This window comes from Salmo salar, chromosome ssa15 (genome assembly GCF_905237065.1).
Source record: "Salmo salar chromosome ssa15, Ssal_v3.1, whole genome shotgun sequence".
Taxonomy (NCBI): domain Eukaryota; kingdom Metazoa; phylum Chordata; class Actinopteri; order Salmoniformes; family Salmonidae; genus Salmo; species Salmo salar.
The window spans coordinates 109,594,897-109,613,679 of record NC_059456.1 but is presented as its reverse complement, the minus strand read 5'-3'; positions in this window follow the sequence as shown (position 1 = coordinate 109,613,679).

The window sequence follows — 18,783 nt, the reverse complement described above, 5'->3', positions numbered from 1 at the left end:
CAACAGTAGGTAGAGTTAGTAGGACTATAACAACAGTAGGTAGAGTTAGTAGGACTATAACAACAGTAGGTAGAGTTAGTAGGACTATAACAACAGTAGGTAGAGTTAGTAGGACTATAACAACAGTAGGTAGAGTTAGTAGGACTATAACAACAGTAGGTAGGGTTAGTAGGACTATAACAACAGTAGGTAGGGTTAGTAGGACTATAACAACAGTAGGTAGAGTTAGTAGGACTATAACAACAGTAGGTAGGGGTAGAGTTAGTAGGACTATAACAACAGTAAGTAGGGTTAGTAGGACTATAACAACAGTAGGTAGGGTTAGTAGGACTATAACAACAGTAGGTAGAGTTAGTAGGACTATAACAACAGTATGTAGGGTTAGAGTTAGTAGGACTATAACAACAGTAGGTAGAGTTAGTAGGACTATAACAACAGTAGGTAGAGTTAGTAGGACTATAACAACAGTAGGTAGAGTTAGTAGGACTATAACAACAGTAGGTATGGTTAGAGTTAGTAGGACTATAACAACAGTAGGTAGAGTTAGAGTTAGTAGGACTATAACAACAGTAGGTAGAGTTAGTAGGACTATAACAACAGTAGGTAGAGTTAGTAGGACTATAACAACAGTAGGTAGGGTTAGAGTTAGTAGGACTATAACAACAGTAGGTAGAGTTAGAGTTAGTAGGACTATAACAACAGTAGGTAGAGTTAGTAGGACTATAACAACAGTAGGTAGAGTTAGTAGGACTATAACAACAGTAGGTAGAGTTAGTAGGACTATACCAACAGTAGGTAGAGTTAGTAGGACTATAACAACAGTAGGTATGGTTAGAGTTAGTAGGACTATAACAACAGTAGGTAGAGTTAGAGTTAGTAGGACTATAACAACAGTAGGTAGAGTTAGTAGGACTATAACAACAGTAGGTAGAGTTAGTAGGACTATAACAACAGTAGGTAGGGTTAGAGTTAGTAGGACTATAACATAAGTAGGTAGAGTTAGTAGGACTATAACAACAGTAGGTAGAGTTAGTAGGACTAGAACAACAGTAGGTAGGGTTAGAGTTAGTAGGACTATAACAACAGTAGGTAGAGTTAGTAGGACTATAACAACAGTAGGTAGAGTTAGAGTTAGTAGGACTATAACAACAGTAGGTAGAGTTAGTAGGACTATAACAACAGTAGGTAGCGTTAGTAGGACTATAACAACAGTAGGTAGAGGTTTAGTAGGACTATAACAACAGTAGGTAGAGTTAGAGTTAGTAGGACTATAACAACAGTAGGTAGAGTTAGTAGGACTATAACAACAGTAGGTAGAGTTAGTCGAACTATAACAACAGTAGGTAGAGTTAGTAGGACTATAACAACAGTAGGTAGGGGTAGAGTTAGTAGGACTATAACAACAGTAGGTAGGGGTAGAGTTAGTAGGACTATAACAACAGTAGGTAGGGTTAGTAGGACTATAACAACAGTAGGTAGAGTTAGTAGGACTATAACAACAGTAGGCAGGGGTAGAGTTAGTAGGACTATAACAACAGTAAGTAGGGTTAGTAGGACTATAACAACAGTAGGTAGGGTTAGTAGGACTATAACAACAGTAGGTAGAGTTAGTAGGACTATAACAACAGTAGGTAGGGTTAGAGTTAGTAGGACTATAACAACAGTAGGTAGAGTTAGTAGGACTATAACAACAGTAGGTAGAGTTAGTAGGACTATAACAACAGTAGGTAGAGTTAGAGTTAGTAGGACTATAACAACAGTAGGTAGGGTTAGAGTTAGTAGGACTATAACAACAGTAGGTAGAGTTAGTAGGACTATAACAACAGTAGGTAGAGTTAGAGTTAGTAGGACTATAACAACAGTAGGTAGAGTTAGAGTTAGTAGGACTATAACAACAGTAGGTAGGGTTAGTAGGACTATAACAACAGTAGGTAGGGTTAGTAGGACTATAACAAACAGTAGGTAGAGTTAGTAGAACTATAACAACAGTAGGTAGGGTTAGTAGGACTATAACAACAGTAGGTAGAGTTAGAGTTAGTAGGACTATAACAACAGTAGGTAGAGTTAGTAGGACTATAACAACAGTAGGTAGGGTTAGAGTTAGTAGGACTATAACAACAGTAGGTAGAGTTAGTAGGACTATAACAACAGTAGGTAGGGTTAGAGTTAGTAGGACTATAACAACAGTAGGTAGAGTTAGAGTTAGTAGGACTATAACAACAGTAGGTAGAGTTAGAGATACTAGGACTATAACAACAGTAGGTAGAGTTAGAGTTAGTAGGACTATAACAACAGTAGGTAGGGTTAGTAGGACTATAACAACAGTAGGTAGAGTTAGTAGAACTATAACAACAGTAGGTAGAGTTAGTAGGACTATAACAACAGTAGGTAGAGTTAGTAGGACTATAACAACAGTAGGTAGAGTTAGTAGGACTATAACAACAGTAGGTAGAGTTAGTAGGACTATAACAACAGTAGGTAGAGTTAGTAGGACTATAACAACAGTAGGTAGAGTTAGTAGGACTATAACAACAGTAGGTAGAGTTAGTAGGACTATAACAACAGTAGGTAGGGTTAGTAGGACTATAACAACAGTAGGTAGGGTTAGTAGGACTATAACAACAGTAGGTAGAGTTAGTAGGACTATAACAACAGTAGGTAGGGGTAGAGTTAGTAGGACTATAACAACAGTAAGTAGGGTTAGTAGGACTATAACAACAGTAGGTAGGGTTAGTAGGACTATAACAACAGTAGGTAGAGTTAGTAGGACTATAACAACAGTATGTAGGGTTAGAGTTAGTAGGACTATAACAACAGTAGGTAGAGTTAGTAGGACTATAACAACAGTAGGTAGAGTTAGAGTTAGTAGGACTATAACAACAGTAGGTAGAGTTAGAGTTAGTAGGACTATAACAACAGTAGGTAGGGTTAGTAGGACTATAACAACAGTAGGTAGGGTTAGTAGGACTATAACAACAGTAGGTAGAGTTAGTAGAACTATAACAACAGTAGGTAGGGTTAGTAGGACTATAACAACAGTAGGTAGAGTTAGAGTTAGTAGGACTATAACAACAGTAGGTAGAGTTAGTAGGACTATAACAACAGTAGGTAGGGTTAGAGTTAGTAGGACTATAACAACAGTAGGTAGAGTTAGTAGGACTATAACAACAGTAGGTAGAGTTAGAGTTAGTAGGACTATAACAACAGTAGGTTTAGTTAGAGTTAGTAGGACTATAACAACAGTAGGTAGGGTTAGAGTTAGTAGGACTATAACAACAGTAGGTAGGGTTAGAGATACTAGGACTATAACAACAGTAGGTAGGGTTAGAGATACTAGGACTATAACAACAGTAGGTAGAGTTAGAGTTAGTAGGACTATAACAACAGTAGGTAGGGTTAGTAGGACTATAACAACAGTAGGTAGAGTTAGTAGGACTATAACAACAGTAGGTAGGGTTAGAGTTAGTAGGACTATAACAACAGTAGGTAGAGTTAGTAGAACTATAACAACAGTAGGTAGGGTTAGTAGGACTATAACAACAGTAGGTAGAGTTAGAGTTAGTAGGACTATAACAACAGTAGGTAGAGTTAGTAGGACTATAACAACAGTAGGTAGGGTTAGAGTTAGTAGGACTATAACAACAGTAGGTAGAGTTAGTAGGACTATAACAACAGTAGGTAGAGTTAGAGTTAGTAGGACTATAACAACAGTAGGTTTAGTTAGAGTTAGTAGGACTATAACAACAGTAGGTAGGGTTAGAGTTAGTAGGACTATAACAACAGTAGGTAGGGTTAGAGATACTAGGACTATAACAACAGTAGGTAGGGTTAGAGATACTAGGACTATAACAACAGTAGGTAGAGTTAGAGTTAGTAGGACTATAACAACAGTAGGTAGGGTTAGTAGGACTATAACAACAGTAGGTAGAGTTTGTAGAACTATAACAACAGTAGGTAGAGTTAGAGTTAGTAGGACTATAACAACAGTAGGTAGAGGTAGAGTTAGTAGAACTATAACAACAGTAGGTAGAGTTAGTAGGACTATAACAACAGTAGGTAGAGTTAGTAGGACTATAACAACAGTAGGTAGAGTTAGTAGGACTATAACAACAGTCGGTAGAGTTAGTAGGACTATAACAACAGTAGGTAGGGTTAGTAGGACTATAACAACAGTAGGTAGAGTTAGTAGGACTATAACAACAGTAGGTAGAGTTAGTAGGACTATAACAACAGTAGGTAGGGTTAGAGTTAGTAGGACTATAACAACAGTAGGTAGAGTTAGAGTTAGTAGGACTATAACAACAGTAGGTAGAGTTAGTAGGACTATAACAACAGTAGGTAGAGTTAGTAGGACTATAACAACAGTAGGTAGAGTTAGTAGGACTATACCAACAGTAGGTAGAGTTAGTAGGACTATAACAACAGTAGGTATGGTTAGAGTTAGTAGGACTATAACAACAGTAGGTAGAGTTAGAGTTAGTAGGACTATAACAACAGTAGGTAGAGTTAGTAGGACTATAACAACAGTAGGTAGAGTTAGTAGGACTATAACAACAGTAGGTAGGGTTAGAGTTAGTAGGACTATAACATAAGTAGGTAGAGTTAGTAGGACTATAACAACAGTAGGTAGAGTTAGTAGGACTATAACAACAGTAGGTAGGGTTAGAGTTAGTAGGACTATAACAACAGTAGGTAGGGTTAGTAGGACTATAACAACAGTAGGTAGGGGTAGAGTTAGTAGGACTATAACAACAGTAGGTAGAGTTAGAGTTAGTAGGACTATAACAACAGTAGGTAGGGTTAGAGTTAGTAGGACTATAACAACAGTAGGTAGAGTTAGTAGGACTATAACAACAGTAGGTAGAGTTAGAGTTAGTAGGACTATAACAACAGTAGGTAGAGTTAGAGTTAGTAGGACTATAACAACAGTAGGTAGGGTTAGTAGGACTATAACAACAGTAGGTAGGGTTAGTAGGACTATAACAACAGTAGGTAGAGTTAGTAGGACTATAACAACAGTAGGTAGGGTTAGTAGGACTATAACAACAGTAGGTAGAGTTAGAGTTAGTAGGACTATAACAACAGTAGGTAGAGTTAGTAGGACTATAACAACAGTAGGTAGGGTTAGAGTTAGTAGGACTATAACAACAGTAGGTAGAGTTAGTAGGACTATAACAACAGTAGGTAGGGTTAGAGTTAGTAGGACTATAACAACAGTAGGTAGAGTTAGAGTTAGTAGGACTATAACAACAGTAGGTAGAGTTAGAGTTAGTAGGACTATAACAACAGTAGGTAGAGTTAGAGTTAGTAGGACTATAACAACAGTAGGTAGGGTTAGAGTTAGTAGGACTATAACAACAGTAGGTAGGGTTAGAGATACTAGGACTATAACAACAGTAGGTAGAGTTAGAGTTAGTAGGACTATAACAACAGTAGGTAGGGTTAGTAGGACTATAACAACAGTAGGTAGAGTTAGTAGAACTATAACAACAGTAGGTAGGGTTAGAGTTAGTAGGACTATAACAACAGTAGGTAGAGGTAGAGTTAGTAGAACTATAACAACAGTAGGTAGAGTTAGTAGGACTATAACAACAGTAGGTAGAGTTAGTAGGACTATAACAACAGTAGGTAGAGTTAGTAGGACTATAACAACAGTAGGTAGAGTTAGTAGGACTATAACAACAGTAGGTAGAGTTAGTAGGACTATAACAACAGTAGGTAGAGTTAGTAGGACTATAACAACAGTAGGTAGAGTTAGTAGAACTATAACAACAGTAGGTAGGGTTAGTAGGACTATAACAACAGTAGGTAGAGTTAGTAGGACTATAACAACAGTAGGTAGAGTTAGTAGGACTATAACAACAGTAGGTAGGGTTAGAGTTAGTATGACTATAACAACAGTAGGTAGAGTTAGAGTTAGTAGGACTATAACAACAGTAGGTAGAGTTAGTAGGACTATAACAACAGTAGGTAGAGTTAGTAGGACTATAACAACAGTAGGTAGAGTTAGTAGGACTATAACAACAGTAGGTAGAGTTAGTAGGACTATAACAACAGTAGGTAGAGTTAGTAGGACTATAACAACAGTAGGTAGAGTTAGTAGGACTATAACAACAGTAGGTAGAGTTAGAGTTAGTAGAACTATAACAACAGTAGGTAGAGTTAGTAGGACTATAACAACAGTAGGTAGAGTTAGTAGGACTATAACAACAGTAGGTAGGGTTAGAGTTAGTAGGACTATAACAACAGTAGGTAGGGTTAGAGTTAGTAGGACTATAACAACAGTAGGTAGAGTTAGTAGGACTATAACAACAGTAGGTAGAGTTAGAGTTAGTAGGACTATAACAACAGTAGGTAGAGTTAGTAGGACTATAACAACAGTAGGTAGAGTTAGTAGGACTATAACAACAGTAGGTAGAGTTAGTAGGACTATAACAACAGTAGGTAGAGTTAGAGTTAGTAGGACTATAACAACAGTAGGTAGAGTTAGTAGGACTATAACAACAGTAGGTAGGGGTAGAGTTAGTAGGACTATAACAACAGTAGGTAGGGTTAGTAGGACTATAACAACAGTAGGTAGAGTTAGTAGGACTATAACAACAGTAGGTATGGTTAGAGTTAGTAGGACTATAACAACAGTAGGTAGAGTTAGAGTTAGTAGGACTATAACAACAGTAGGTAGGGGTAGAGTTAGTAGGACTATAACAACAGTAGGTATGGTTAGAGTTAGTAGGACTATAACAACAGTAGGTAGGGTTAGAGTTAGTAGGACTATAACAACAGTAGGTAGGGTTAGAGTTAGTAGGACTATAACAACAGTAGGTAGGGTTAGAGTTAGTAGGACTATAACAACAGTAGGTAGGGTTAGAGTTAGTAGAACTATAACAACAGTAGGTAGAGTTATTAGGACTATAACAACAGTAGGTAGAGTTAGTAGGACTATAACAACAGTAGGTAGAGTTAGTAGGACTATAACAACAGTAGGTAGGGGTAGAGTTAGTAGGACTATAACAACAGTAGGTAGGGTTAGAGTTAGTAGGACTATAACAACAGTAGGTAGGGTTAGAGTTAGTAGGACTATAACAACAGTAGGTAGAGTTAGTAGGACTATAACAACAGTAGGTAGGGTTAGAGTTAGTAGGACTATAACAACAGTAGGTAGAGTTAGTAGGACTATAACAACAGTAGGTAGGGTTAGAGTTAGTAGGACTATAACAACAGTAGGTAGAGTTAGTAGGACTATAACAACAGTAGGTAGAGTTAGTAGGACTATAACAACAGTAGGTAGAGTTAGTAGGACTATAACAACAGTAGGTAGAGTTAGTAGGACTATAACAACAGTAGGTATGGTTAGAGTTAGTAGGACTATAACAACAGTAGGTAGAGTTAGAGTTAGTAGGACTATAACAACAGTAGGTAGAGTTAGTAGGACTATAACAACATTAGGTAGGGTTAGATTTAGTAGGACTATAACAACAGTAGGTAGAGTTAGTAGGACTATAACAACAGTAGGTAGGGTTAGAGTTAGTAGGACTATAACAACAGTAGGTAGGGTTAGTAGGACTATAACAACAGTAGGTAGAGTTAGTAGAACTATAACAACAGTGGGTAGAGTTAGTAGGACTATATCAACAGTAGGTAGAGTTAGAGTTAGTAGGACTATAACAACAGTAGGTAGGGTTAGAGTTAGTAGGACTATAACAACCGTAGGTAGAGTTAGAGTTAGTAGGACTATAACAACAGTAGGTAGAGTTAGTAGGACTATAACAACAGTAGGTAGGGTTAGAGTTAGTAGGACTATAACAACAGTAGGTAGGGTTAGAGTTAGTAGGACTATAACAACAGTAGGTAGAGTTAGTAGGACTATAACAATAGTAGGTAGAGTTAGTAGGACTATAACAACAGTAGGATGAGGTTTAGTAGGACTATAACAACAGTAGGTAGAGTTAGAGTTAGTAGGACTATAACAACAGTAGGTAGAGTTAGTAGGACTATAACAACAGTAGGTAGAGTTAGTAGGACTATAACAACAGTAGGTAGAGTTAGTAGGACTATAACAACAGTAAGTAGGGTTAGAGTTAGTAGGACTATAACAACAGTAGGTAGAGTTAGTAGGACTATAACAACAGTAGGTAGGGTTAGAGTTAGTAGGACTATAACAACAGTAGGTAGGGTTAGAGTTAGTAGGACTATAACAACAGTAGGTAGAGTTAGTAGGACTATAACAACAGTAGGTAGGGTTAGAGTTAGTAGGACTATAACAACAGTAGGTAGAGTTAGTAGAACTATAACAACAGTAGGTAGGGTTAGAGTTAGTAGGACTATAACAACAGTAGGTAGAGTTAGTAGGACTATAACAACAGTAGGTAGAGTTAGAGTTAGTAGGACTATAACAACAGTAGGTAGAGTTAGAGTTAGTAGGACTATAACAACAGTAGGTAGGGTTAGTAGGACTATAACAACAGTAGGTAGGGTTAGTAGGACTATAACAACAGCAGGTAGAGTTAGTAGAACTATAACAACAGTAGGTAGGGTTAGTAGGACTATAACAACAGTAGGTAGGGTTAGAGTTAGTAGGACTATAACAACAGTAGGTAGAGTTAGAGTTAGTAGGACTATAACAACAGTAGGTAGGGTTAGTAGGACTATAACAACAGTAGGTAGGGTTAGAGTTAGTAGAACTATAACAACAGTGGGTAGAGTTAGTAGGACTATAACAACAGTAGGTAGAGTTAGTAGGACTATATCAACAGTAGGTAGAGTTAGAGTTAGTAGGACTATAACAACAGTAGGTAGGGTTAGAGTTAGTAGGACTATAACAACAGTAGGTAGAGTTAGAGTTAGTAGGACTATAACAACAGTAGGTAGAGTTAGTAGAACTATAACAACAGTAGGTAGGGTTAGAGTTAGTAGGACTATAACAACAGTAGGTAGGGTTAGAGTTAGTAGGACTATAACAACAGTAGGTAGAGTTAGTAGGACTATAACAACAGTAGATAGAGTTAGAGTTAGTAGGACTATAACAACAGTAGGTAGAGTTAGTAGGACTATAACAATAGTAGGTAGAGTTAGTAGGACTATAACAACAGTAGGTAGAGGTTTAGTAGGACTATAACAACAGTAGGTAGAGTTAGAGTTAGTAGGACTATAACAACAGTAGGTAGAGTTAGTAGGACTATAACAACAGTAGGTAGGGGTAGAGTTAGTAGGACTATAACAACAGTAGGTAGAGTTAGTAGGACTATAACAACAGTAGGTAGAGTTAGTAGGACTATAACAACAGTAAGTAGGGTTAGAGTTAGTAGGACTATAACAACAGTAGGTAGAGTTAGTAGGACTATAACAACAGTAGGTAGGGTTAGAGTTAGTAGGACTATAACAACAGTAGGTAGGGTTAGAGTTAGTAGGACTATAACAACAGTAGGTAGAGTTAGTAGGACTATAACAACAGTAGGTAGAGTTAGTAGGACTATAACAACAGTAGGTAGGGTTAGTAGGACTATAACAACAGTAGGTAGGGTTAGTAGGACTATAACAACAGTAGGTAGAGTTAGTAGGACTATAACAACAGTAGGTAGGGTTAGAGTTAGTAGGACTATAACAACAGTAGGTAGAGTTAGTAGGACTATAACAACAGTAGGTAGAGTTAGAGTTAGTAGGACTATAACAACAGTAGGTAGAGTTAGAGTTAGTAGGACTATAACAACAGTAGGTAGGGTTAGAGTTAGTAGGACTATAACAACAGTAGGTAGAGTTAGTAGGACTATAACAACAGTAGGTAGAGTTAGAGTTAGTAGGTCTATAACAACAGTAGGTAGGGTTAGTAGGACTATAACAACAGTAGGTAGAGTTAGTAGAACTATAACAACAGTAGGTAGGGTTAGAGTTAGTAGGACTATAACAACAGTAGGTAGAGTTAGAGTTAGTAGGACTATAACAACAGTAGGTAGAGGTAGAGTTAATAGGACTATAACAACAGTAGGTAGAGTTAGTAGGACTATAACAACAGTAGGTAGAGTTAGTAGAACTATAACAACAGTAGGTAGAGTTAGAGTTAGTAGGACTATAACAACAGTAGGTAGAGTTAGTAGGACTATAACAACAGTAGGTAGGGTTAGAGTTAGTAGGACTATAACAACAGTAGGTTGAGTTAGAGTTAGTAGGACTATAACAACAGTAGGTAGGGTTAGTAGGACTATAACAACAGTAGGTAGGGTTAGTAGGACTATAACAACAGTAGGTAGAGTTAGTAGAACTATAACAACAGTAGGTAGGGTTAGTAGGACTATAACAACAGTAGGTAGAGTTAGAGTTAGTAGGACTATAACAACAGTAGGTAGAGTTAGTAGGACTATAACAACAGTAGGTAGGGTTAGAGTTAGTAGGACTATAACAACAGTAGGTAGAGTTAGAGTTAGTAGGACTATAACAACAGTAGGTAGAGTTAGAGTTAGTAGGACTATAACAACAGTAGGTAGGGTTAGTAGGACTATAACAACAGTAGGTAGAGTTAGTAGGACTATAACAACAGTAGGTAGGGTTAGAGTTAGTAGGACTATAACAACAGTAGGTAGAGTTAGTAGGACTATAACAACAGTAGGTAGAGTTAGTAGGACTATAACAACAGTAGGTAGAGTTAGTAGGACTATAACAACAGTAGGTAGAGTTAGTAGGACTATAACAACAGTAGGTAGAGTTAGTAGGACTATAACAACAGTAGGTAGAGTTAGTAGAACTATAACAACAGTAGGTAGGGTTAGTAGGACTATAACAACAGTAGGTAGGGTTAGAGTTAGTAGGACTATAACAACAGTAGGTAGAGTTAGTAGGACTATAACAACAGTAGGTAGAGTTAGTAGGACTATAACAACAGTAGGTAGGGTTAGAGTTAGTAGGACTATAACAACAGTAGGTAGAGTTAGAGTTAGTAGGACTATAACAACAGTAGGTAGAGTTAGTAGGACTATAACAACAGTAGGTAGAGTTAGTAGGACTATAACAACAGTAGGTAGAGTTAGTAGGACTATAACAACAGTAGGTAGAGTTAGTAGGACTATAACAACAGTAGGTAGAGTTAGTAGGACTATAACAACAGTAGGTAGGGTTAGATGGACTATAACAACAGTAGGTAGGGGTAGTAGGACTATAACAACAGTAGGTAGGGTTAGTAGGACTATAACAACAGTAGGTAGGGTTAGAGTTAGTAGGACTATAACAACAGTAGGTAGAGTTAGAGTTAGTAGGACTATAACAACAGTAGGTAGAGTTAGTAGGACTATAACAACAGTAGGTAGGGGTAGATGGACTCAACATCCTGAGATATTGATGATCGCAGCGCTACGGTTTCCTGACGTCCCACCAGATTTCTCTCGTCTTCCGTTTCTGATTGAAACACTCATTTATTAACCTGCTTCTAACACAGGATAGAATACAGAGACTAAACACACACCCCACAGACTAACAGAGACTAAACACACACCCCACAGACTAACAGAGACTAAACACACACCCCAGATACTAACAGAGACTAAACACACACCCCACAGACTAACAGAGACTAAACTCACACCCCACAGACTAACAGAGACTAAACACACACCCCACAGACTAACAGAGACTAAACACACACCCCACAGACTAACAGAGACTAAACTCACACCCCACAGACTAACAGAGACTAAACACACACCCCACAGACTAACAGAGACTAAACTCACACCCCACAGACTAACAGAGACTAAACACACACCCCACAGACTAACAGAGACTAAACTCACACCCCACAGACTAACAGAGACTAAACACACACCCCAGATACTAACAGAGACTAAACACACACCCCACAGACTAACAGAGACTAAACTCACACCCCACAGACTAACAGAGACTAAACTCACACCCCAGATACTAACAGAGACTAAACACACACCCCACAGACTAAACACACACCCCACAGACTAACAGAGACTAAACTCACACCCCACAGACTAACAGAGACTAAACACACACCCCACAGACTAACAGAGACTAAACACACACCCCACAGACTAACAGAGACTAAACTCACACCCCAGATACTAACAGAGACTAAACACACACCCCACAGACTAAACACACACCCCACAGACTAACAGAGACTAAACTCACACCCCACAGACTAACAGAGACTAAACTCACACCCCACAGACTAACACAGACTAAACACACACCCCACAGACTAACAGAGACTAAACTCACACCCCAGATACTAACAGAGACTAAACACACACCCCACAGACTAAACACACACCCCACAGACTAACAGAGACTAAACTCACACCCCAGATACTAACAGAGACTAAACACACACCCCACAGACTAACAGAGACTAAACACACACCCCACAGACTAAACTCACACCCCACAGACTAACAGAGACTAAACACACACCCCACAGACTAAACACACACCCCACAGACTAACAGAGACTAAACACACACCCCACAGACTAACAGAGACTAAACACACACCCCACAGACTAACAGAGACTAAACACACACCCCACAGACTAAACACACACCCCACAGACTAACAGAGACTAAACTCACACCCCACAGACTAACAGAGACTAAACTCACACCCCAGATACTAACAGAGACTAAACACACACCCCACAGACTAACAGAGACTAAACTCACACCCCACAGACTAACAGAGACTAAACTCACACCCCACAGACTAACAGAGACTAAACACACACCCCACAGACTAACACAGACTAAACTCACACCCCACAGACTAACAGAGACTAAACTCACACCCCAGATACTAACAGAGACTAAACTCACACCCCAGATACTAACAGAGACTAAACACACACACCAGATACTAACAGAGACTAAACACACACCCCACAGACTAAACACACACCCCACAGACTAACAGAGACTAAACACACACCCCACACACTAACAGAGACTAAACTCACACCCCACAGACTAACAGAGACTAAACACACACCCCAGATACTAACAGAGACTAAACACACACCCCACAGACTAACAGAGACTAAACTCACACCCCACAGACTAACAGAGACTAAACACACACCCCACAGACTAACAGAGACTAAACACACACCCCACAGACTAAACACACACCCCACAGACTAACAGAGACTAAACTCACACCCCACAGACTAACAGAGACTAAACTCACACCCCACAGACTAACACAGACTAAACACACACCCCACAGACTAACAGAGACTAAACTCACACCCCAGATACTAACAGAGACTAAACTCACACCCCACAGACTAACAGAGACTAAACACACACCCCACAGACTAAACACACACCCCACAGACTAACAGAGACTAAACACACACCCCACAGACTAACAGAGACTAAACACACACCCCACAGACTAACAGAGACTAAACTCACACCCCACAGACTAACAGAGACTAAACTCACACCCCACAGACTAACAGAGACTAAACTCACACCCCAGATACTAACAGAGACTAAACACACACCCCACAGACTAAACTCACACCCCACAGACTAAACTCACACCCCACAGACTACCAGATACTAAACACACACCTCAGAGACTAAACACACACCTCAGAGACTAAACACACACCCCAGAGACTAAACACACACCTCAGAGACTAAACACACACCCCAGAGACTAAACACACACCCCAGAGACTAAACACACACCCCAGAGACTAAACACACACCCCACAGACTAAACACACACCGCAGAGACTAAACACACACCCCAGAGACTAAACACACACCCCTGGGACTAAACTCACACCCCACAGACTAAACACACACCTCAGAGACTAAACAGGGACTAAACTCACACCCCAGGGACTAAACTCACACCGCAGAGACTAAACAGCGACTAAACACACACCCCAGAGACTAAACACACACCCCAGAGACTAAACACACACCCCAGAGACTAAACACACACCTCAGAGACTAAACACACACCCCAGAGACTAAACACACACCTCAGAGACTAAACACACACCCCACAGACTAAACACACACCTCAGAGACTAAACACACACCCCAGAGACTAAACACACACCCCAGAGACTAAACACACACCGCAGAGACTAAACACACACCTCAGAGACTAAACACACACCCCAGAGACTAAACACACACCCCAGAGACTAAACACACACCCCAGAGACTAAACACACACCTCAGAGACTAAACACACACCCCAGAGACTAAACACACACCTCAGAGACTAAACACACACCCCAGAGACTAAACACACACCCCAGAGACTAAACACACACCCCAGAGACTAAACACACACCTCAGAGACTAAACACACACCCCAGAGACTAAACACACACCTCAGAGACTAAACACACACCTCAGAGACTAAACACACACCTCAGAGACTAAACACACACCCCAGAGACTAAACACACACCGCAGAGACTAAACACACACCTCAGAGACTAAACACACACCCCAGAGACTAAACACACACCCCAGAGACTAAACACACACCCCAGAGACTAAACACACACCTCAGAGACTAAACACACACCTCAGAGACTAAACACACACCTGCTTTGCTGCAGTCGACGCTGAAGTTGTTCTTCTGGTCGATGAAGCCCTTTGATAGACCGAGCCCCTTGGCTGTCACACAGCTGGCGTCCGATTGGCTGGGAGCTCCCTGGTGGGAGTAGCTGACCTGGCGAGTCACGGCATCGACCATGATGCTGGACGTCTCATGGTTGCTATGGCTACTGACCAGCTGGGAGCCTGGAGGAGAGACAGACGGGGAGAGAGTGAGAGAGAGAGGGGGGGTTTGAGAGAGAAAGAGGGAGAGAGGGAGGGGGGTTAGAGAGAGAAAGAGGGAGAGAGAGGGGGGAGTTAGAGAGAGAAAGAGGGAGAGAGAGGGGGGGTTAGAGAGAGAAAGAGGGAGAGAGAGAGGGGGTTAGAGAGAGAAAGAGGAGGAGAGAGAGAGGGGGTTAGAGAGAGAAAGAGGGAGAGAGAGAGGATATAAAGAGGGAGAGAGGAGGTAGAGATATAAAAGGGGGAGAGAGAGAGGGTTAGAAAAAGAGGGGGGTATGAGAGAGAAAGAGGGAGAGAGAGAGGTTATTAGAGAGAAAAGGATATAGATAGAAAAAGAGAGAGAGGAGAGAGGTTAGAGAGAAAGAAAATAGAGAGAGAGAGAGAGGGGTTAGAGAGAGAAAGAGAGGCGAGAGAGGTATTATAAAGAGAGAATAATAGAGAGAAAGAGGCATATAGAAATATAAAGAGAGGGATTGGAGAAAGAGGGAGAGATATATAGATAGAAAAGGGAGAAAGGTAAAAAGAGAGAGAAGTAGAGGAAAAGAGAGGGAGAGAGGGTAGAGAAAAGAGGAGGAGAGAGAGGGGATAAAAGGGAGAGAAAAGGGGGTAGAGAGATATAGAGGTAAAAGAGGAGAAAAAAAGAGAGAGAGAGAGGGGTTAGAGAGAGAAAGAGAGGAGAGAGAGGGGCAGTTAGAGAGAAATAGAGAGATAGAGAGAGAAAGAGGGAGAGAGAGAGAGGGGTTAGAGAGAGAAAGAGGGAGAGAGACAGGGGCGGTTAGAGAGATAAAGAGGGAGAGAGAGAGGGGTTAGAGAGAGAAAGAGGGAGAGAGAGAGAGAGGTTAGAGAGAGAATATGTGCGTATCTGTCCACTGTCCAGGTCCCTCACCAGTGATCTTGGCCTTGAAAGGGGATCCTACGATGTGGTAAGGTCCTCCGTATCTCACGGAGATTAAGTAGTTTCCTGGAGCCATGGGGGTATAGGTCACCTTGTAACCCACCGGACACTCAACACAGTCCATCTTCACTTTGGAGGGGCCGTCGATGGTCACCGCCAGGGCCCCGGGGCCTGCTGTACTGGTGTTCACCACAAACTCACAGGCTGTACCTACAGAGAGAGGGTAGAAGGGGAGAGAGATGTTTTACATTCTATTTTAGGTTTGCTTGACATTTTGTTTTAATTATTGTGATAGGCTCATGTTTTACTGGTATGGCGTACAACCACTATTTACTTTGCCAGGACGCAGTACTGGAGCAGTACTGGAGCAGTACTGGAGCAATACTGGAGCAGTACTGGAGCAGTACTGGAGCAATACTGGAGCAGTACTGGAGCAGTACTGGAGCAATACTGGAGCAGTACTGGAGCAGTACTGGAGCAACACTGGAGCAACACTGGAACAACACTGGAGCAGTACTGGAGCAATACTGGAGCATAACTGGAATAATACTGGAGCAGTACTGGAGCAGTACTGGAGAAATACTGGAGCAGTACTGGAGCAGTACTGGAGCAGTACTGGAGCAACACTGGAGCAGTACTGGAGCAGTACTGGAGAAATACTGGAGCAGTACTGGAGCAGTACTGGAGCAGTACTGGAGCAACACTGGAGCAGTACTGGAGCAGTACTGGAGCAGTACTGCGTGACTTTCACCCTGCATATCATAGACATGGGAAGTAAAACATTTCCTCAATAAAGCAGCTATCAGCTAAATCACTGCTAGTGTGAAGAGAGATTCATTCGGAAAGTATTCAGACCCCATGACTTAAAACATTTTTTTTATTACGTTACAGCCTTATTCAAAAATGTAATAAATTGTTTTTTCCCCCTCATCTATCTACACACAATACCCTATAATGACAAAGCAAAAACTGTTTATTAGACACTTTTGCTAAAAATATCAAATGTAATTTACATAGGTTTCCAGACCTTTTTACTCAGTACTCTGTTGAAGCATCTCTGGCAGCGATTACAGCCTCGAGTCTTCTAGGGTATGACACTACAAGCTTGGCTCACCTGTATTTGGGGAGTTTCTCCCATTCTTCTCTGCAGATCCTCTCAAACTCTGTCAGGTTGGATGGGGAGCGTCTCTGCACAGCTATTTTCAGGTCTCTCCAGAGATGTTCAAGGAACATCTATGTGAGAATGCTGTTCATTGACTACAGCTCAGCGTTCATCACCATGGTGCACTTTTTTCTACTGCATCATTGATTGTATGTTGTTTTACTCCATGTGTAACTCTGTGTTTTTGTATGTTGTCGAACTGCTTTGCTTTATCTTGGCCAGGTCGCAATTGTAAATGAGAACTTGTTCTCAACTAGTCTACCTGGTTAAATAAAGGTGAAATAAAATAAATAAAATAAATTTTAAAAAAAGGTCATCAATAAGCTAAGGACCCTGGGACTAAACACCTCCCTCTGCAACTCAATCCTGGACTTCCTGACGGGCCGTCCCCAGGTGGTGAGGGTAGGTAAAAACATATCTGCCATGCTGATCCTCAATACGGGGGCCCCTCAGGGGTGCGTGCTCAGTTCCCTCCTGTACTCCCTGTTCACTCATGACTGCACAGCCGGGCACCAACACCATCAACAAGTTTGCTGATGACACAACAGTGTCTGATCACCAACAACAATGGCCACTGACTATATCTAAACAACTATCTCCTTTAGAAGGCCAACATCACAATACATCTTCTCACAAATAGTTTCATATTCAATCAGATATGTTATACAACCATATTATATTATACCACATTCAGATGCAAACCCTGAAACATAATGGAGAAGTGCACACAACCAAAGACAGTTATGTGTGTTTCCTGTCCTCCAAATGAAACACACTTGTCATGACTGTCCCTTAAGTGTCCACGGACCATTCCCACATTCTCAAAAATAGAAATATTGTTTAATTCTCCCATTTTGGGGATTAGAAGTTTTGGCAAGAAGTCTTTGTTCTCCATAGGCTTTCCTGTGGCTCAGTTGGTAGAGCACGGTGTTTGCAACGCCAGGGTTGTGGGTTTGATTCCCACGGGGGGCCAGTGCTAAATGACTAAAATGTAAATGTAAAATGTAGGCTCTCTCCCTCCATACTGAGAGTTTCTACCAGAAATGTCCATTGTAAAACCTGATGTGGGAGAGAGAGTGAGAGAGGGGGGAGCCCCGATATACACCCAAAAGGGCCACGTTGTGACACTGGTATGGCAACTGCTCGGCCTCCGACCGCAAGGCACTACAAAGGGTAGTGCTTACGGCCCAGTACATCACTGGGGCCAAGCTTCCTGCCATCCAGGACCTCTACACCAGGCGGTGTCAGAGGAAGGCCCTAAAAATGGTAAAAGACTCCAGGCACCCAAGTCAAAGGCTCTTCTCTCTGCTACCGCATGGGAAGCGGTACCGGCGCGCCAAGTCTAGGTCCAAGAGGCTTCTAAACAGCTTCTACCTCCAAGCCATAAGACTCCTGAACAGCTAATCTAAGAGCTACCCAGACTCCTCTTTTACGCTGCAGCTACTCTCTGTTTATTATCTATGCATAGTCACTTTAACTCTACCTACATGTACATATTACCTCAATTACCTCGACTAACCGGTGCCCCCGCACATTGACTCTGTACCGGTAGCGCCCTGTATATTGCCTCGCTATTGCTATTTTACTGCTGCTGTTAAATTATTTCTTACTATTATTTTCTATTTTTTACATATCTATTTTTTTACTTAACACTTTTCTTTTCTTAAAACTTCTTAAAGCATTGTTGGTTAAGGGCTTGTAAGTAAGCCTTTCAATGTAAGGTCTACACCTGTTGTACTCAGCGCATGTGACGGACAGAATTTGATTTGATTTGAGGTTCATGTCCGGGCTCTGGCTGGGCCACTCAAGGACATTCAGAGACTTGTCCCGAAGCCACTCCTGCGTTGTCTTGGCTGTGTGCTTAGGGTCATTGTCCTGTTAGAAGGTGAACCTTCTCCCCAGTC